The sequence below is a fragment of the Oncorhynchus kisutch genome, unplaced genomic scaffold (assembly GCF_002021735.2).
Source record: "Oncorhynchus kisutch isolate 150728-3 unplaced genomic scaffold, Okis_V2 scaffold4009, whole genome shotgun sequence".
In the NCBI taxonomy this organism is placed as follows: Eukaryota; Metazoa; Chordata; class Actinopteri; order Salmoniformes; family Salmonidae; genus Oncorhynchus; species Oncorhynchus kisutch.
In genome coordinates this window covers 92,133-114,039 of record NW_022265954.1, presented here as the reverse complement: position 1 = coordinate 114,039, position 21,907 = coordinate 92,133, and the positions used below count along the sequence as shown (strand labels likewise).

The 21,907-nt window shown below is 45.4% G+C and overlaps 2 protein-coding genes across 3 annotated transcripts in view; one reads left to right on the top strand and one right to left on the bottom strand.

Annotated features, from left to right (window-relative positions):
• LOC109883976 (mitochondrial import inner membrane translocase subunit tim16) overlaps positions 1 to 21,907 on the bottom strand; it is a 179,596-nt gene that overhangs the window by 94,616 nt on the left and 63,073 nt on the right. The gene's annotated exons all lie outside the window — the stretch shown is intronic.
• The window catches only part of LOC109884328 (vasorin-like), a 45,394-nt gene that overhangs the window by 16,559 nt on the left and 6,928 nt on the right, over positions 1 to 21,907 (top strand). Inside the window, exon 3 of one of the 2 annotated variants that reach the window (XM_031821688.1) lies at positions 13,921 to 14,042. The exons of the other annotated variant lie outside the window; for it this stretch is intronic. The gene's annotated coding sequence lies outside the window, so the exon portion shown is untranslated. The remainder of the gene's footprint in view (positions 1 to 13,920; positions 14,043 to 21,907) is intronic. 2 annotated transcript variants of the gene reach the window in all.

The following is a 21,907-nucleotide window of genomic DNA, read 5'->3' as shown; positions in this document are numbered from 1 at the left end:
GTTGTTAAGGTCTGACAGAGACTGTGCAGGCCTGGAAAGTGTGCTTTTCTCCCCCCTCCTCTCCTTTCTGACCCAGAACACAGCCCACTGCTCAAGGCCTGTGGGGTCTGGAATCATTAGTACACTCACTAATTTCCTTACAACCACCTCTTAGAGCGAGACAGAGAGCAAGGCAGAGATGGAGAGTGAGACAGAGAGCGAGACAGAGAGCTAGACAGAGAGGGAGAGCGAGACAGAAAGCGAGACAGAGAGCGAGAGCGAGACAGAGAGTGAGACAGAGACAGAGAGCGAGACAGGGAGAGAGAGCGAGACAGGGAGCGAGACACAGAGCGAGACAGGGAGCGAGACAGAGACAGAGACAGAGAGCGAGACAGAGAGCGAGACAGAGAGCGAGACAGAGAAAGAGATCGAGACAGAGAAAGAGACAGAGACAAAGACAAAGAGCGAGAGAGACAGAAAGAGAGACAGAGAGTGAGACGAGACAGAGACAGAGAGCGAGACAGAGAACGAGACAGACTTAGAACGAGAAAGAGAGCTCGACAAAGAGCGATAGCGAGACAGTGAAAGAGACAGAGAAAGAGATCGAGACAGAGACAGAGAGCGAGACACAGAGCGAGAGAGAGACAGAGAGACAGAGAGCGAGACAGAGAGCGAGGCAGAGATGGAGAGCGAGACAGAGAGCGAGACAGAGAGCGAGACAGAGAGTGAGACAGGGAGAGAGAGCGAGACAGGGAGCGAGACACAGAGCGAGACAGGGAGCCACCTCCTCCCCACTCCTCAAACCTCAGAGAGAGACAGAGAGAGACAGAGTGAAAGAGAGCGATACAGAGTGAGGCATGCAGTAAGTGATTGCACACGGACACACACACACACACAGACACACACATTAGCCCCACTCTGGAGAGCAGACTTGTGGACAGACAAACACACACATGTACTGCAGGCAGACAGGCAGGCAGGTAAGCAGACAGACAGACAGGCAGTGAGGCAGGATGTCACTGTGTGCTGTAATTTGAGGCAGTGCGTTGGAGCTTGATGTTAAACGACAGGATTAAGGTAGAAGCAGCCAGAAGACTATGTGTTGACACAAACCCTCTCTCGCTAGATAGGGAATTATTTACAACCCAGCAGCGTTCCAACCAGACACACATTCCTGAACTAGAAGAAGTGTGTATGTGTGTGTCTCCAAACCATGGAGCGTCTGAAAAGGTCTCTGAAGTCTCCACGTAGGGGGCCATGACAGGGCTGAGATCATAGAGACTAGGGAGGGTCTGTCTGCTCCATCACTGAGGACATGTATCTGCTCCTGGACGGGTCTGACAGAGGCCCCTCTATAGGCTGTACAACAGAGTGACAACCTACACAAACACGGTGTCTGGAAGACTACGTCCAGAAACACCTGGACACTGTGTGAAGGGACGGGTAGTTCTCCTCTCTGGGGGTTTTACAATAGGAAGCAGGAGTGATGTACCATGGTGTCTCTCTCTCTACTGAGCATTAACAACAAGACTAACCCATAGAACACATGTGGATTCCATCTGTGGGCAAACACACACACAGAGATCTCCCAAAACCTCACCAAGGGCCCCGTCTCTCACCTCTCCAGATGGGGGGCACGAGGAGGCTCGGGGGGAATAGCTCTCAAATTTAATTCAGTGGTGGGTTGTTTAAAGTGTAGCGCCATGTGCAACACATGACCAGGCAGTGGTGTGTGTTAGCACTCCAGCCTCCGCAGGCAGATCTCTCTCTCTCTCTCTCTCATATGGTTGTTTTCTTGAGGAATCTCTCCCATATCTAACCCAGAGAGCACAGCACACCTGTTGCACGTTAATTGCAGTGTTCCAGGGTCACAGTGATATAACCTTGTTGAAAGATCTCTCAGCTACAGAGTAGAGGCAGCACCGGCAGAAGCAGGCAGCAGTGAGCTCAGGAGGCAGGCGAGGCCACCCCGGGACAAGCCAAGCTGACAGGGGGACGTTAGAGGCGGTTGGTTGAGCTAGGAGGCCCTGGCAAGTGACCAACACAGCGATATGTCTTCTCACAATGCATTCTTTTGTGACAGTTTAAATCAGCCAAAGAGATCTTCTTGCCATAATTTATCTGTGTGTGTGTGTGTGTGTGTGTGTGTGTGTGTGTGTGTGTGTGTGTGTGTGTGTGTGTGTGTGTGTGTGTGTGTGTGTGTGTGTGCATGTGTTTTATGGGATAAAGCCCCAAGGCTAGAATGGCTTAAAATCACAGACAGTCATTTCTACAGTACAGTAAACTACAGACCTGTAAAACAGGTAGATAGGTCTGTAAACACAGGCTTATTGTCAAAGAATGAGGAAAGAAAGTGTAAATGTGTAGATGTGAAAACCCTACACTGTCCTCTACTGACACAATGACACAGACACACTACTGTCTACAACCCAAATCCCTCTCTCAGCCTCCAGATCAGACTACATACACCATGTGACGTCATGACTACTCAGATCCTAGAGAGACGTGGAGAGAGAGGTGAATAGATTCAGATGACTGATGTAGTCAATGTCACCACCTGGACCTACATAACTCACATCAACGTTTTTAGTCACATACACATGTGCCTCTACTCCACAGATTGATAAGACACAGTGACAATTAAGTTAGCAACAACAACTAATTCCATTTGCAATAGCCACACCAAAAGTTGTGGTTACCCTAGCACTAACACACTTGATTCAACGGTGGTAAGGCTTTCATTACTAGCACTAACACACTTGATTCAACGAATCATATCATCAAGGCTTTCATTACGAGCACTAACACACTTGATTCAACGAATCATCTCATCAAGGCTTTCATTATGACACACTTGATTCAACGAATCATCTCATCAAGGCTTTCATTACTAGCACTAACACTAGCACTAGCACTAACACACTTGATTCAACGAATCATCTCATCAAGGCTTTCATTACGAGCACTAACACACTTGATTCAACGAATCATCTCATCAAGGCTTTCATTACTAGCACTAACACACTTGATTCAACGAATCATATCATCAAGGCTTTCATTACGAGCACTAACACACTTGATTCAACGAATCATCTCATCAAGGCTTTCATTATGACACACTTGATTCAACGAATCATCTCATCAAGGCTTTCATTACTAGCACTAACACTAACACTAGCACTAACACACTTGATTCAACGAATCATCTCATCAAGGCTTTCATTACGAGCACTAACACACTTGATTCAACGAATCATCTCATCAAGGCTTTCATTACTAGCACTAACACACTTGATTCAACGAATCATATCATCAAGGCTTTCATTACGAGCACTAACACACTTGATTCAACGAATCATATCATCAAGGCTTTCATTACGAGCACTAACACACTTGATTCAACAAATTATCTCATCATCAAGGCTTTCATTACGAGCACTAACACACTTGATTCAACAAATCATCTCTTCATCAAGGCTTTCATTACGAGCACTAACACACTTGATTCAACGAATCATCTCTTCATCAAGGCTTTCATTACGAGCACTAACACACTTGATTCAACAAATCATCTCTTCATCAAGGCTTTCATTACGAGCACTAACACACTTGATTCAATGAATCATATCATCAAGGCTTTCATTACGAGCACTAACACACTTGATTCAACAAATCATCTCTTCATCAAGGCTTTCATTACTAGCACTAACACACTTGATTCAACGAATCATCTCATCAAGGCTTACATTACGAGCACTAACACACTTGAGTCAACGAATCATCTCATCAAGGCTTTCATTACGAGCACTAACACACTTGATTCAACGAATCATCAAGGCTTTCATTACGAACACTAACACACTTGATTCAACGAATCATCTCATCATCAAGGCTTTCATTACTAGCACTAACACACTTGATTCAACGAATCATCAAGGCTTTCATTACTTGAATCAGGTGTGTTAGTGCTAGGGCCCCCCTATGGGTCCCCAGGACCAGGACTGGAAAACACAGACCTAGAGAAACTCTACAGATTGATCTAAATTGGAAACAGTGACGACAAGTTTAATAAATGATCTTGTAAATCGCCAGGCCGACGGCCAAGTGACTAGACAAAGTACTGCTACTGTCATCCTCACAGTGACACTGTCACCATTGTGTCCCTAGTGTCACACATTGTCCCATCTCTGGCATCTGTGGCATTATTTACCGTCATAGACCTCCTACAGGACAACAGTGACCTTTCTGTTAAAACACCTTCAAGACAAGAACCAGAACAGCAGCAGCATCTCCAGCTGATTGACACAAATCCCTTCAGTGTTCTATGAAGAGGTGTACTGTGACGTTTATCCTTCAAGTCCATTTAACGTCATTGTCCCCTGGAGGAAAATACATACTGGCTTTCTGTCCCTCCCTCGCCCGTACCTGCTACGACACGGCTCATTGGTAGAGAGAGACATTTACGTACGTGCGTGCGTGCGTGTGTGAGAGAGAGAGAGAGTTGGTTCCCTTCCTGCGTGGATGTTTGCCCTGTCTATACCTCTACAACCACCCTGACAGCCACTAGACAGAGGGAGGAGAGGTTACTGGTGTCCTGAACAACACCTTCAGAAGAAACAGAGATGGGGAGAGAAAACAGGGCAATGGGGGATGAACAGGTGAGAACACAGATGTGCTATGAGGCTGAGGATGCTTCATACATGTGTGTCTCAGTGTATGTTGATGGGGTGTGTGAGACTGTGCACTTCAGACAGCCTGTCCAGGTTACACAGGACATGATGCCATGTCCACTGACTTTCACATTAGTCAAGTATCACATCAGCTGGAACGTAGAGAGTCCATCATCAGATCATTATCAACTCACTGGAAATCTGATTTCTCCACAGCCTCTATATCTGTTAACATTTGAGGTCAATTTACAGACCTATTTGACATTTTTGGTGACGTGGTGGTGAAAGAATGCTACTGCTTGTTACCTGCTGCTCCTAGATTAACTGCAGGTTCATTATGAGACGTGTGTGTGTGTGTGTGTGTCTGTGTGTGTGTGTGCGTGCGCTACGGCGGCGGGGGAGGCTGCGGTGACAGAAATGTGGTTGGCACACTGCAGGGTAAATCCTCTCTGGAGACATGGGGTGACAGAGGTATTTGGTAGGAGGTTATATGATAGGGCGGGGGACAGTGGAGCGTGTAGCCAGAGGGAAGGACAACCAGACAGAGGGACACGGTGACAGAACCACTCAGAGAGTGTGTGTTTGTTTATCCGTCTGTCAGTCTGTCCGCCCACGGACTGCATGTGTCACAAAACCTTAGCTTTTGTTGACTTGACCTTTGTTTCCGACAGTAGACGTTCAGGGTCCAGAGGGAGAAAGGTCAAACTGAATGTGACCATACATATTCAGTCATAGGTACCTTCAATCTACATTTGACTGTTGAACAGAGGGACACGGGTAGGACTGAATGTAAACATACATGTACATCTTCAGTATCTGAATATACTGATTCTTAAACAATAAACACGGCTCTATTTGACCAGGAGAGAAATCTTGAGGTTCAGACCCTCTTTTTCTAGAAACACCGGGCAACAGGGTCCCAAAAAATAAATACTATTCTCTACTAAGAGAGAGAAAGCAGAATTGGGAGTCAGGTAAATCCCTGATCAAAACTATGTTTGATCTCCTGGATAGCCTTTGAAGTTGAAAATAAGTTGAACTTAAGTCAAGATAAATAGTTAATCATAGCAGTAATATAAGGGGGTGATGATGAATCAGTGTTTCATTCAAAGACATGTAACAATAAACTAGAGGTAAATACAGGATGATGAAAACAAGGTATGGAGGGAGGGAGGGAGAGAGGGAGGGAGAGAGGGAGGGAGAGAGGGAGGGAGAGAGGGAGGGAGGGAGGGAGGGAGAGAGAGAGAGAGAGAGAGAGGGAGGGAGGGAGGGAGGGAGGGAGGGAGGGAGGGAGGGAGGGAGGGAGGGAGGGAGGGAGGGAGAGAGGGAGGGAGGGAGGGAGGGAGGGAGGGAGGGAGGGAGGGAGGGAGGGAGGGAGGGAGGGAGGGAGGGAGGGAGGGAGGGAGGGAGGGAGGGAGGGAGAGAGAGAGATTGGAGTGTGTACATCACACCTGCCGTGTGTCTCAGCACACGGCCAAGGAACAGGTTGAGCTGCCTCTAATCCCTGACACACACACACACGTCTCCGATACTCAAACACACACATCACGAAGACAAGTACACACCATCCTCTGACACTCACACCCAGCAAACACACACACGCACAAACCGCATACTCACTGACACCAGAAGAATGTACACCTGCTGGTTTGCATTATTGAAAACCGACAACGGACAAGTGCTTTCCCTGTACCCGTACACTTACAGCCTCTTCATTACAGAGCTATTAGTTCTATTATATGATCAAATCAAAGTGTGTTGGTCACGTACACACTTTCGCAGATGTTATAGCGGTGTTCAGTAAAATGCTTATGTTACTAGTTCCTAACAATGTAGTAAAATGTAGTAAAAGTCAACAAGTACACAAATGATGCCCCAAAAACATTTGACAAATCTTGAAACGTCAGAACGAATCTAATGAACCCAAATAGCACTGTAACAGTAATCCACATCTACACCGGATGAATTTACACCAGATATACTCAGAATGATATGTACAGCAGTAAATACATTAGAGTGAGATATATCAATAACCCAGTATATTAAAAAATACACTGTGTGTATAAACAGTGTAACAAAAAATACAATGTAGAAATATTAGAATGAGCTATGCGAAGAATACAGTATTTAAATACACAGTACAAAACCCCATGAAAAAATGGATAGAATTGTAGAAATGTTGCGAAATATAAATACATATGTTCAGTATGTGAATGGTGTGTATAAACAGTATGGACAGTATGTGAATGGTGTGTATAGACAGTATGTGAATGGTGTGTATAGACAGTATGGACAGTATGTGAATGGTGTGTATAGACAGTATGTGAATGGTGTGTATAGACAGTATGGACAGTATGTGAATGGTGTGTATAGACAGTATGTGAATGGTGTGTATAGACAGTATAGACAGTATGTGAATGGTGTGTATAGACAGTATGTGAATGGTGTGTATAAACAGTATGTGAATGGTGTGTATAAACAGTATGGACAGTATGTGAATGGTGTGTATAGACAGTATGTGAATGGTGTGTATAGACAGTATGGACAGTATGTGAATGGTGTGTATAGACAGTATGTGAATGGTGTGTATAAACAGTATGGACAGTATGTGAATGGTGTGTATAGACAGTATGTGAATGGTGTGTATAGACAGTATAGACAGTATGTGAATGGTGTGTATAGACAGTATGTGAATGGTGTGTATAAACAGTATGTGAATGGTGTGTATAGACAGTATGGACAGTATGTGAATGGTGTGTATAGACAGTATGTGAATGGTGTGTATAGACAGTATAGACAGTATGTGAATGGTGTGTATAGACCGTATAGACAGTATGTGAATGGTGTGTATAGACAGTATAGACAGTATGTGAATGGTGTGTATAGACAGTATGGACAGTATGTGAATGGTGTGTAGACAGTATAGACAGTATGTGAATGGTGTGTATAGACAGTATAGACAGTATGTGAATGGTGTGTATAGACAGTATAGACAGTATGTGAATGGTGTGTATAGACAGTATAGACAGTATGTGAATGGTGTGTATAGACAGTATGGACAGTATGTGAATGGTGTGTATAGACAGTATAGACAGTATGTGAATGGTGTGTATAGACAGTATGTGAATGGTGTGTATAGACAGTATAGACAGTATGTGAATGGTGTGTATAGACAGTATGGACAGTATGTGAATGGTGTGTATAGACAGTATGGACAGTATGTGAATGGTGTGTATAGACAGTATGGACAGTATGTGAATGGTGTGTATAGACAGTATGTGAATGGTGTGTATAGACAGTATGTGAATGGTGTGTATAGACAGTATGGACAGTATGTGAATGGTGTGTATAGACAGTATGTGAATGGTGTGTATAGACAGTATGTGAATGGTGTGTATAGACAGTATGGACAGTATGTGAATGGTGTGTATAGACAGTATGTGAATGGTGTGTATAGACAGTATGGACAGTATGTGAATGGTGTGTATAGACAGTATGTGAATGGTGTGTATAGACAGTATGGACAGTATGTGAATGGTGTGTATAGACAGTATGTGAATGGTGTGTATAGACAGTATGGACAGTATGTGAATGGTGTGTATAGACAGTATGTGAATGGTGTGTATAGACAGTATGGACAGTATGTGAATGGTGTGTATAGACAGTATAGACAGTATGTGAATGGTGTGTATAGACAGTATAGACAGTATGTGAATGGTGTGTATAGACAGTATGTGAATGGTGTGTATAGACAGTATGTTCAGTATGTGAATGGTGTGTATAGACAGTATAGACAGTATGTGCATGGTTTGTATAGACAGTATGTGGATGGTGTGTATGGACAGTATGTGAATGGTGTGTATAGACAGTATGTGAATGGTGTGTATAGACAGTATGTGAATGGTGTGTATAGACAGTATGGACAGTATGTGAATGGTGTGTATAGACAGTATGGACAGTATGTTCAGTATGTGAATGGTGTGTAGAGAAAGTATGGACAGTATGTGAATGGTGTGTATAGACAGTATGTGAATGGTGTATATAGACAGTATGGACAGTATGTGAATGGTGTGTATAGATAGTATGGACAGTATGTGAATGGTGTGTATAGACAGTATGGACAGTATGTGAATGGTGTGTATAGACAGTATGTGAATGGTGTGTATAGACAGTATGGACAGTATGTGAATGGTGTGTATAGATAGTATGGACAGTATGTGAATGGTGTGTATAGACAGTATGACTACGAACTACTGTTTGTCTGTTGTTTCCCCTCAGTCCTTCCCATTTACAGCAGTACTAGCTGCTAACCCCAGCCTCCTGCTAACCCCAGCCTCCTGCTAACCCCAGCCTCCTGCTAACCCCAGCCTCCTGCATCCCAGCCTCCTGCATCCCAGCCTCCTGCATCCCAGCCTCCTGCATCCCAGCCTCCTGCATCCCAGCCTCCTGCATCCCAGCCTCCTGCATCCCAGCCTCCTGCATCCCAGCCTCCTGCATCCCAGCCTCCTGCATCCCAGCCCAGGTCAGACTGCACAGCCGTATAGTAGTGGCCCTTGTGGACAAATATCTCCTTCATGACATGAAGACTATAGAGTTCAGGGTTCAGCTGAACACTGTGGCACCTTCCTGCTCCCCAACAAGCCATCAAATCCTGACTCCTCAACCCCCTACCACCTCAAAGGAAGAGTCATCAGTGAGAGAGAGCGAGAAGGAAAGAAAAAGGAAGAGAGAGAGAGAAAAAGGGAGAGAGGGGGAGAGAAAGAGTTCTCCCACAGAGAGGCGTCTACATCGGTTTGCCTTTTTACGCCACATTGGCATGTGACAGATGGTGCTCAGGTCAAGCAGAGTGGTCTCCAAGGCTTGGGGTCAGCGTGTATGGGTCAGATAGTAAAGAGGCCAGGGGGCTAGTAGTGGTTTAAAGCTGACTGACCTGGGAACAGGAGCAAACCAGCCTTCTAGGACCAGAGCCAGTCTCTGAAGAATAGTCACAATCTAAATCAGATCCAGAGTCAGAAAACCAAGTGTATCAGTTGTAATTTGAGCACAGAGAGGCTAGTGTTTTACTTTATAGTAGCTGTCCCTAACTGACCTCAGACCTGCGTGTTAGCATTCTAATCTAATTGTGTTCATTATCTAGTAATTCTATTTCTATGTCCCTGACTGACATGCAGTGTATGACTGGGGCAGGACAGTGTTGTACATTTGAGTCATTGAGCAGACACTCTTATCCAGAGCCACTTACAGTAGTGAGTGGATACATTTGATCTCATACTGGTCCCCCGTGGGAATCAAACCCACAACCCTGGCGTGGCAAGCACCATGCTCTACCAACTATAGTCCCAGTTTAAATCTGATCTAGAATCAGATCAGGAAACCAGTTTTTTCCCACTAGACAGAGACAGGTGTTAGGGTATGGGATCAAACGTTAGTTCAAAACCCATCACAAAGGAAAGGAGGATACAGACCTATCCATTGTTCTGGTCTCTGCACACTTTGTATGAATGAGATATTTCTGTATGGTAAAGATCAGACGCCTAATGGGCTAGTCTCTCACCACGTGTCTGTATAAAGAGCTGTGATTGGATAGGATAATCAGCCAATTGACCACAGGGATGGTAGGTGTGTAACAGAGGGCTGCTTTGTGTCTATGTGAGTGGGTTGTGACCTCACTGATTTTATTAGTCAGAAAGTTCAAGGGTCACAGGGCTGGGTCACATCATTGCTGACTGAGGGAGGCAACGGCAGCCATGTGTCAATACCTATACGATCTGCAAAGAGCAAGACAGAGAGTTAGTGTGTGTGTGAATCTCATCCAAGGGGATCTTGTCGGGCATCTAGAATCCCTTCCTCTGCAGTATGTTTAGAGAAAGAAAGGAGAGGATTTAAACTGAACCTCAGACCTTAAAGCTCAGAGGCGGTATATCTGCTAACACAGACTATTGTCTGGCCTGGCCATCGTCTGCCTCTCTTCTCCTCTCCCGGCCTCGCTCCCTGGGAATGTAGCAGCCAAGGCAGCTCTGAAGCGCGGAAGGATTTAACCTGGGTTGAGTTGTACATACACACTTTGGAGGTGTTGGGTTTGGAAATGCCCTGGAGGAGTGCAGAAAGTGCACCTGTTGTGGCGGTGGGGCCGGTAGGTGGGCAGGAGGCTCAGGGGTGTTTGTGTGTGTTTCTGTCTCTGCATGTGTGCGTGCGATGGGTGTGTGCCTGTGTCAAACAAGCCCTGTTATGTGTCCTGTCTTGGTGGAGGGTTACACAAAGGACACAGTCGCTTTAGCAGCAGTGGAAACAGCCAATCTGACTCTGACCCCTGACCTCTAGGAATAGTAATATGTCTCATTGCTCTCAAGTCTTTGTTTTCCTGGCAGGTGATGGTTATCTAATGAGATGTATTAGTTAGGCCAGGGCTTCCCAAACCTCTCCTCAAGCACCCCTAGCCATTCCATCTATGTCATGTGTTTCAGTATAAGTACATCTGATTGGTCAACCAATCACCAAGCACTTCATTAGTTGATTCAGGTGTGCTAGTCCTCGAATACATCCAATCAGTGGAAATGTCGAGGGTTTAGGAAACACTTCATTAGGAAGAAGAGATGAGTGGCTACTAGGGAGTTACTAGGGAGAGAGAGTATGCTGAGTGCCTAGCTACTAGAGTCCTTTTATGCTGGGACCTTGTCTTTTAATGGAACAATGCTAGTAGTCTAGAGCATTAATAACAGTCTGATCTCCATTACTACAGAGCCAGAGATCAGTCATCCAGGGTATAACACTGTTACCCCTGTTAGATTCACTACAGCAGTGCAGCATCCCACTAGCATTGGGCTCAAGCAGTTTCTATGGATTTACTGCAGTGTACAGCACTAGGGACGTGTATACATAACAATCATAAATGATCACCTCAGCAGCCATGGGAACACTGGTGTGGAGGTCTATCTGCCCCCTGTGACCCCCTCCTCTTACCCACATCCCCCTAGCTGCTGTGCTGTGAGATGAAACAGGAGCACCCCCACGCACCACCCATCCTAACTCCACTGTCAGTGCCCCCCTCCCCCTGACCACAGCTGGACCCCGTTACCCACAATGCACCGAGTAAGGGTCATCCCTCAACATGACAGCGCCATCCCATAAACCAGGGCCCCCCTAGACAGGTCAGAGAGCAGCAGATGATGAATGGGTAAAAGGAGGAAAGGGGATTATTGAGAGAAAATGGAGGGAGTAAAGTAGAACAGAAGAACAGAGAGGAGAGTTCTGGGGGAGTTTCTGAATTCTGACGGGTCAATCCACGAAGACACTGAAAACACTTATTTTTGATTCCCCCGGATAGTTTGGTAAACTGAAACTCCACCTTTAAGTGTGGTGAACAGCCAATGAAAACATGTAGCTAGGTTAGTGAAGTATACAGTCAATGAAAACATGTAGCTAGGTTAGTGAAGTATACAGTCAATGAAAACATGTAGCTAGGTTAGTGAAGTATACAGTCAATGAAAACATGTAGCTAGGTTAGTGAAGTATACAGTCAATGAAAACATGTAGCTAGGTTAGTGAAGTATACAGTCAATTAAAACATGGAGCTAGGTTAGTGAAGTATACAGTCAATGAAAACATGGAGCTAGGTTAGTGAAGTATACAGTCAATGAAAACATGGAGCTAGGTTAGTGAAGTATACAGTCAATGAAAACATGTAGCTAGGTTAGTGAAGTATACAGTCAATGAAAACATGGAGCTAGGTTAGTGAAGTATACAGTCAATGAAAACATGTAGCTAGGTTAGTGAAGTATACAGTCAATGAAAACATGTAGCTAGGTTAGTGAAGTAGACAGTCAATGAAAACATGTAGCTAGGTTAGTGAAGTATACAGTCAATGAAAACATGTAGCTAGGTTAGTGAAGTATACAGTCAATGAAAACATGTAGCTAGGTTAGTGAAGTATACAGTCAATGAAAACATGTAGCTAGGTTAGTGAAGTATACAGTCAATGAAAACATGTAGCTAGGTTAGTGAAGTAGACAGTCAATGAAAACATGTAGCTAGGTTAGTGCAGTATACAGTCAATGAAAACATGTAGCTAGGTTAGTGAAGTATATAGTCAATGAAAACATGTTGCTAGGTTAGTGAAGTATACAGTCAATGAAAACATGTAGCTAGGTTAGTGAAGTATACAGTCAATGAAAACATGTAGCTAGGTTAGTGAAGTATACAGTCAATGAAAACATGTAGCTAGGTTAGTGAAGTAGACAGTCAATGAAAACATGTAGCTAGGTTAGTGAAGTAGACAGTCAATGAAAACATGTAGCTAGGTTAGTGCCGTATACAGTCAATGAAAACATGTTGCTAGGTTAGTGAAGTATACAGTCAATGAAAACATGTAGCTAGGTTAGTGAAGTATACAGTATAATAATGTCAGCTTTGCTAACCACAGTGTTGTGCAACGTGTGTAATGCAATGCAGAGTATTTTTTACTTGTGTAAGAAATGTGCTGAAGTATTTGTGATGTTGTGCACCTTTGGCCAGACATGTTTAACTTGCCGTTGAATCTATAAGGGTTGAGGAGGGAGGGAGGGAGGGAGGGAGAGAGGGGAGGGAGGGAGGGAGAGAGGGGAGGGAGGGAGAGAGGGGAGGGAGGGAGGGGAGGGAGGGAGGGAGGGAGGGAGGGAGGGAGGGAGGGAGGGAGGGAGGGAGGGAGGGAGGGAGGGAGGGAGGGAGGGAGGGAGGGAGGGAGGGAGGGAGGGAGGGAGGGAGGGAGGAAAGTGTTGATGGAGAGGAGGAGGTGGAGACTAATATGAAAGAGACGGGGGAGGAAGAGAAAGAAATTGAAGAACTTGTTTTCCCTCTTCTGCAATACGATCAAGGCTTTCGGTAACCATGCCAAGTACACTTGCAGCTTGTTATCCAGTGAATGATAATAACAAATGTAAATTATAAACTGCTTTTCTCTCCCAAGGTGCAATGCAACCTAGTAGTAAGCAGAGATGGATCTTGACATCGGAGAAAGCACAGTTGGCGAAGAATCTTCAGTCTGACACAAATAACATTCTGTCCTTTCTGACTTTACTAGAACCAGCCTTACAGAGAATTCAGTCAAAGATGAATCTGGCAATATAGAGAGAAGAAAAGGAAGGAGGGGTAATGATTTTACGACATCTGTCAGGGACAATGAACCTCTGGCAGCCACAGTATCTTTGTAGTGGTGTGAAGGGGGGGGTTATGGGGCAATACAGTGAAACGAACTTTGCAAGCTGCTGCACACAACTCTCTCTCTGGTATATTTCAGGCCCACCACAAGAAAAGGCCCTGCTCAGGCCACATCCCAACATGCTATCCCAGCTCTCACTACCAGCCTGATGGATGTCAGGAGTTCTTATTCCTTCAAACGGGAGCTTAAATGAATATCAGGTCTGCTTTGCCTTCACATCCAGCCTTTCTCACTAGGCTCTGATGTTTAATCTTCCTCTCCCTCCATCTCCCTCTCTTTCTCTCATTGACCCCCGTTGTCTGAGATTGATGGTTTTGACCGAGTTTGCCCCCTGCTAGGACAGCGTGAGGGCCGTACCATTAGAGAACCGCAGCCAGGGGAATGAGGGAAAGATGACACAGTGTTAAGATCGTAGAAGTGACGGGGGATCAAATTACCGCTCTGTGGGGGGATCAAATGGAGATAGATGTGATTTAGTAGATGTCTGCAGTGAGCACACACACACACACACACACACACACACACACACACGGCCCTGTCCTTTCGCTGGAGATAAGGGCTCTTGACATTGGGCCCTGGGCCTGGGAGGCCCTGTGAAGCTGTAATTGCTGAGGCTTCACGACTCTCTCTCATGCAGGCTAGACCTTTAAACCCATCTCAGCCCTCCACCTGACTGACGAGTGACAGGACCGACCCTTCTTTCTGTTTCTCCTAGCTTGTTGGACCTTTTCCATCCCTCTCTCCTTTTGGTTCCCCCTGTTTTCCTCTATGTCTTGAGAAGAAAGCGAGGGATCGAGAGCGAGAGAGCAGGGAGAGAGAGAAAGGCCTTTCATTTCTCCGCTCCTCTTCATTTACATTTTCAGCCACATGTTCTTCTTGCACAGTGTTACACAAAGATGTTGCCATGCATCCTCTCCTCTACCACAGCCTAGCTAGGCTAGCTCCTGGCCTGAAGCACCAGCAGTGCCACACATTCATCATCTTTTCATAATAGATACGGTCAAATTCAAACCAAGAGCGCACAGAGGTTCTAACTCTAGTTGTGTAATGAGAGTAGGAACAAAGAAAGCCCTACTCCCATAGAGATACATGTTGTTATATACTGTAAGTCCTCTCTAGTGTTCTGTGTCATTCTGTGCTGACTCCATCCACACATACAGTCAGTCCCTAGTCTGTTGAGATTTTCCACGTTTTTCATGGGAAATATATAGCTTTCCTAAAGGGGAAACGTCCTCTTAATCTAACGTTGCAAGGGTGTGTTTGTAGATGAGACTCGGAGGAAGCTCCCTTTCAAACTCAGCTGCTGCACATCTCAGGAATGTTTCAAGTTTAAACAGAGAGGAGGCAAAGAGCGGTGGAGACAGCAGAGAGGAAATGACAAGCCTGAGGAGGAGAGAAGCTGACGCTCAACGGCTGCATTCCTCCCAGGATGACAGCAGACCTGGGTTCAACCACTGGCCCAAATCTTACAAATACTTTGAGCGTTTGCCTTGGAGTGCCAGGTGGGCGTGGTTTTCACTTTTAGGACTTTTCTGTAGTATTTGAAATTATTTGAAATAGCATTTGAACCCAGGTGTGGAACAGACATGACTGTGTGTCAGGTGGTTGAGGCTCTATTCTCTACATTTCTATCTGCTCTGAACGTGTCACCTTTTATGTTTATTTCACCTTTATTTAACCAGGTTTAACCAGGTAGGCTAGTTGAGAACAAGTTCTCATTTACAACTGCGACCTGGCCAAGATAAAGCAAAGCAGTGTGACACAGACAACACAGTTACACAATAAATAGGCCATAGTGGGAAAATAATTACATTATAGCAATTCAACATTGGCGTGATAGATGTGCAGAAGATGAGTGTGCAAGTAGAGATACTGAGGTGCAAAGGAGCAAAATAAATAAAATAAATAACAGTATGGGGGATGAGGTAGTTGGATGGGCTATTTACAGATGGGCTATGTACAGTCGAGTGATCTGTGAACTGCTCTGACAGCTGGTGCTTAAAGTTAGTGAGGGAGGTAGAGTCTCCAGCTTCAGTGAGTTTTGCAGTCCGTTCCAGTCATTGGCAGCAAAGAACTGGAAGGAAAGGCGGCCAAAGGAGGAATTGGCTTTGGGGGTGACCAGTGAAATATACCTGCTGGAGCGCGTGCTACCGGTGGGTGCTACTATGGTGACCAGTGAGCTGAGATAAGGCGGGGCTTTAGGACGGTCAGTTTTACAAGGGTATGTTTGGCAGCATGAGTGAAGGATGCTTTGTTGTGAAATCGGAAGCCTGCCCCAGCCTCATGGCTCCCTCTCTGCCTGCCCCAGCCTCATGGCTCCCTCTCTGCCTGCCCCAGCCTCATGGCTCCCTCTCTGCCTGCCCCAGCCTCATGGCTCCCTCTCTGCCTGCCCCAGCCTCATGGCTCCCTCTCTGCCTGCCTCAGCCTCATGGCTCCCTCTCTGCCTGCCTCAGCCTCATGGCTCCCTCTCTGCCTGCCTCAGCCTCATGGCTCCCTCTCTGCCTGCCCCAGCCTCATGGCTCCCTCTCTGCCTGCCCCAGCCTCATGGCTCCCTCTGGGCTATCAGATTCTCTGGACCCTGGTCAGAATGAGGCACAGTAAAATAAACATAGACCCCAGAGAGCAAGAATCACAACATTGGGTTTCTTAGGAAAATATTCCAAACTTCATCTACATAGCTGCCCTCCTTACGTCTCTCTCGCATCCTTTCATGTCGGCCTCCCCTCTCTCTCCTCCTCTCCCGACACTCATACCTCCATCTATACAGCATGGCTCCCTTGATCTTGTGTATTCTGGCCCTGCTCCCCTACACCCGTCCCCCGTCTCTTGCCTGTATCCTCCAGCACCTGATTGAGAGAGGTGTGATTGGCTGATGTTTGTCTTGTACTGCTTCAGACACATACCACACAAATGCATACTGCTGTATGTGTCTATGTTGTGACAGACCTGGGTTCAAATAGGATTTGTTTTCTTTTAAATACTTTGGGTATTTGATTGAGTCTGCCTGGAGTGCCAGATGATCGGGGATTGCACTTTAGGGACTATTGGTTCCATTGCGCCAGGCAAGCTTGCAAAATGTCTGTTTTACCATCCTTCAACTGTTGCTGGAGTTTCCCTTTCCCCAGCCTTCATCCCCCGTTATCCTTTCCCCTTTTCTCTACACACAGCACATCCATCCAGCCACACAGCACATCCATCCAGCCACACAGCACATCCATCCAGCCACACAGCAGATCCATCCAGCCACACAGCACATCCATCCAGCCACACAGCACATCCATCCAGCCACACAGCACATCCATCCAGCCACACAGCACATCCATCCAGCCACACAGCACATCCATCCAGCCACACAGCACATCCATCCAGCCACACAGCACATCCATCCAGCCACACAGCACATCCATCCAGCCACACAGCACATCCATCCAGCCACACAGCAGATCCACCCAGCACATCCATCCAGCCACACAGCATATCCATCCAGCCACACAGCACATCCATCCAGCACATCCATCCAGCCACACAGCACATCCATCCAGCCACACAGCAGATCCATCCAGCCACACAGCACATCCATCCAGCCACACAGCAGATCCATCCAGCCACACAGCACATCCATCCAGCACATCCATCCAGCCACACAGCACATCCATCCAGCCACACAGCACATCCATCCAGCCACACAGCAGATCCATCCAGCCACACAGCACATCCATCCAGCACATCCATCCAGCCACACAGCACATCCATCCAGCCACACAGCAGATCCATCCAGCCACACAGCAGATCCATCCAGCCACACAGCACATCCATCCAGCCACACAGCAGATCCATCCAGCCACACACTCTTCTCTGTCTTTCCATCTACCTCTTCATCATTTCCCAACCCTGTAATACTACCAGCCTTCCTGCTTGTTATTATAGGCTGTATATCAGAAGAGCCCGGGTTCATGTCTCTCTGTTGACTTTATGGCTGAACCGAAGGAAAAACTCAAGCCACATTTTAGAAACTTCCGCAAAGGCACACATAAGCCGAATGAAGTCATAGTTAAGAACCTGCTAGTAGAAAACTCTATTTCATTTAGAATAACTTTCTTCTCCAGTGAGGGAAGTTCTGTACACCTGTAATGTAGAAGAGCAGTTCAGACGGACCACCAGCTACATGAGCACGGGCAGAAATCCACTACAACCCACTGAATTCCATTATCAGTCCATTTCAATGTGTTCCCCCAGGCGTTGTGTTTAAACCCATGGGATAACTGCGACCTCTCACCCCTACTACCCATTACACTGTGGTCAAATGGCAGACTGTACCTCCATCAGATGCTATCTTCAATGTCTGAACGAGATTTTCCAGAAACACTTACTAGGCCTATACCTAATGCTGATTAAGTCCAACACAGTACTTTTTGCATTGTTGGCAAAAAGAAAAGCTAAGTTAGTAGTTTTTGCACTGTTGGCAGAAGTTAAGAGGTATTTCTCACGGAGTTAGCAGGTGTTGGCTGTTGATAGCTGTTAGTGAGTTAGCTGCTGGCTACTTTGTTAACCTGACCCAATGGCACAATACTAAAGCTACTTTATTGGTGTTTGGCTGTATAACAATACATCTCTGCCCAGCCTTGGCTTTAACATGTAATGACTTGGAACATAACAATAGGAATGTGTAGCTCAGGGAGCAGCCAAGATATTACCACTATACCTCTCTTCTTTAACGTAATCCGGCTTCAAGGAACTACAGGGGGAAAAAAACATTTTCATATCAAGGGTTATGATTTCCAGGAGGAGTGGAAAGAGAAAAGAGAGGTATGCTGAAAGAGGAGGAAGATACATACCACAGTGGTGGCGTGATGTGAAGGGATGATACTGGGCTAGAAACTAACTTTCATGGCCTTTGTCCCCCCCCCCCCCCACACCTTCCTCTTCCCCCTGCCTCCCAGCCCTTACATCTCCTCTCCAACTCTTGACATTCGAGGCCGTGTTTTTCAGTAAAGAAAATGTACAAGTGAAATAAAGAGCAGCAAAAGAGAGCAGGGAAACTCCAGAGGGGGGAAACAGATGGCAGATATGCAGTGGAAATGGAACTCGCTGGCTCCGTTTCAACCGTAATATCTACTTGGCACAAGCCCTGTGCATTTCTGCTACTTTTATACGGCCGCAACTAAAACCGGCTTTTGGAGGAAAAGATGGCATGGCTGCCAGTGAATTAATGAAACGCCAGCCGCAAGAATGCAAAAACCCTGCTCTGTTTCCTTCTGCAAAGTTCATCATATGTCATGGCCATCATCAGCGGGGGCTCAGTGATTATAACAGTTGTATTACAAACAGGCTCATACAGCTTGTTTTACCTGCTGAGAATAGGAGCTACAACGAGACAGAACAGAGTGAGGGATAAAGGTGATGATGGTTCATTCATCGTTAGAGAGACAAGGAAGCTGAGCTAACTTTTCGGACAGATAAACTTGGATAAAGGATTTCCAGACTCTGGGAACAACGTGGCAACGGCACACAACAAAACAACCAGATTATTCTTCAATGTGACGCAGAAGCAACTAGACCAAGTTGAATGGATTCAATCAGTACTGAACTAGAACAGCGTGATTAGCTGTAAGACTATGACTTGTTGTGGGCAGGCGGCTACAGTCTGACCTAGTGCAGGATGTGATCATGTGTCTCTCTGCAGGCAAAAGACTCATTTATCAAAGAGTAAGATAGAGGAACCTTGAGAATGACGGGCAATGTTTGGAAAAAGTGGAAGTGGAAGGGTGCAAGTTACCGTAACCATGGTGGCACTATCTCTGTAGCTCAGGGATGTGTTTTCAGATGGGAGAGTGTGATCTCTGCCTCACAATGTTGCTACAAGGTTGCAGCAAAGTTGTGCATTGGCTAAACGGGTGGGTCAGTGCTACAAGTGAGTAACGACAGACAGCGAGGCGAAAAGGAAAATTAATATGGGAACGTTTCAGTCATTGTCGAGGACGTTTTTAGTGTTGTACTCTTTCAACCCCTCAAGCACCTCAGAACAGATTTCAGAGTATTATGGGTACATTTGTCAGGACAAACCCTACAATACAAGAAGAATCCAGGTCGTACCCCAAACAGCAACCAGTACCATTAAAACAGAGCTTAAGAAACTCCCTTAAGTGAACAAATTCAACCTGAAGGTGTCTACAATTTCCACTCACACAGCGAGCAGCCCCCCCCCCCCTCCACAATCAACTTAAATCATGACATTTTTTCTAAATGTTGAAACCTGCTTTCCAAATAAAAGCAGAATTAAAGAGAAAGTAAAACCACTGCAGGTGGAGAAAAGGAATAGTTGAATATAAATCAGATGATTGTGTCTGCGTGGCTCATGTTTAAAGGGAGAGAAAATAATGGCCACCGTCGCAGTCTCCCTACAGTGTCCAATAAAACTAAGCTTGGCGTATTTCACCCCGACATGAACTGCGGATATTAAACCCCCCACACTGTCCTTATAAGCCCAGAGAGCGAGAGAGAAAGGTAGGGAGGGAGAGAAAGAGAGAAGTAGGGAGAGAGAGAGAGAGAAGGGGAGGACAGAAGGAAGGAAGAAAGATTGAAAATCTGTATTTTACTCTCTCCTCGCTCAAGACCACTAACCCGTGCGATTACTCCTTGGAACGAAGGATGATAAACGTCTTCAATGACTCACTTGAGCGGCTCATCTTCCCTTTATATGCCATCCATTCCCCCTCTTTCTTTCCTCCCTTCCTAGCTCTCTTTCAACTCAAGTCTAAGTTATGTGATCTTACAGGTGTCCTGTCTCGGGCCTGAATATGCTGGGTCTCAAGTGAATCCGGGGTGTAAATTACTTGACATGCCCATCTGACACTATCCTCTCTTTGGATACAAAAGCGCCTCTCTCAGCATCTCTGAGTTTCTACTGTATTTCTCAGACGTGTTTAGTAAGGAGCGTTGGCCAAAGTTTTGAGTAATGACAATATTCTAATGTTAGGTGATTTATACTGAGTGTTTGTCAGGAAAGCAGCTCCAGGATATCGATAACGACAAGTTTAGAGCACCGCAAGCTAAATCACACACAGATGCATGCACACATGCACTATATTGTATATCACATAATTACAGTCACAAACAGAGACTTGGTACAGTTGTAAAAGTGGAGAAATGAGAGGGAAACAAGGAGCAGTTTGTACTGCAGCATTAAGACTTGTTCTGTTTTACACTGAGACACAGAATCACACACACTTGCTCTCATGTCAAACCTCCAGATCAAATGTTTTTGTCACATGTATAAAACCGTTAACAGCAGGTATAAAACAACAGCAGGTATAAAACCACTAACAGCAGGTATAAAACAGCTAACAGAAGGTATTAAACCACTAACAGCAGGTGTAAAACCACTAACAGCAGGTATAAAACAGCTAACAGCAGGTATAAAACAGCTAGCAGCAGGTATAAAACAGCTAACAGCAGGTATAAAACAGTTAGCAGCAGGTGTAAAACCACTAACAGCAGGTATAAAACAGCTAACAGCAGGTATTAAACCACTAACAGCATGTATAAAACAGCTAACAACAGGTATTAAACCACTAACAGCAGGTATAAAACAGCTAACAGCAGGTATAAAACAGTTAGCAGCAGGTGTAAAACCACTAGCAGCAGGTGTAAAACCACTAACAGCAGGTATAAAACAGTTAGCAGCAGGTGTAAAACCACTAACAGCAGGTATAAAACAGCTAACAGCAGGTATTAAACCACTAACAGCAGGTATAAAACAGCTAACAGCAGGTATTAAACCACTAACAGCAGGTATAAAACAGCTAACAGCAGGTATAAAACAGTTAGCAGCAGGTGTAAAACCACTAACAGCAGGTGTAAAACCACTAACAGCAGGTATAAAACCACTAACAGCAGGTGTAAATCCACTAACAGCAGGTATAAATCCACTAACAGCAGGTATAAATCCACTAACAGCAGGTATAAATCCACTAACAGCAGGTATAAATCCACTAACAGCAGGTATAAATCCACTAACAGCAGGTATAAAACCACTAACAGCAGGTATAAAACCACTAACGGCAGG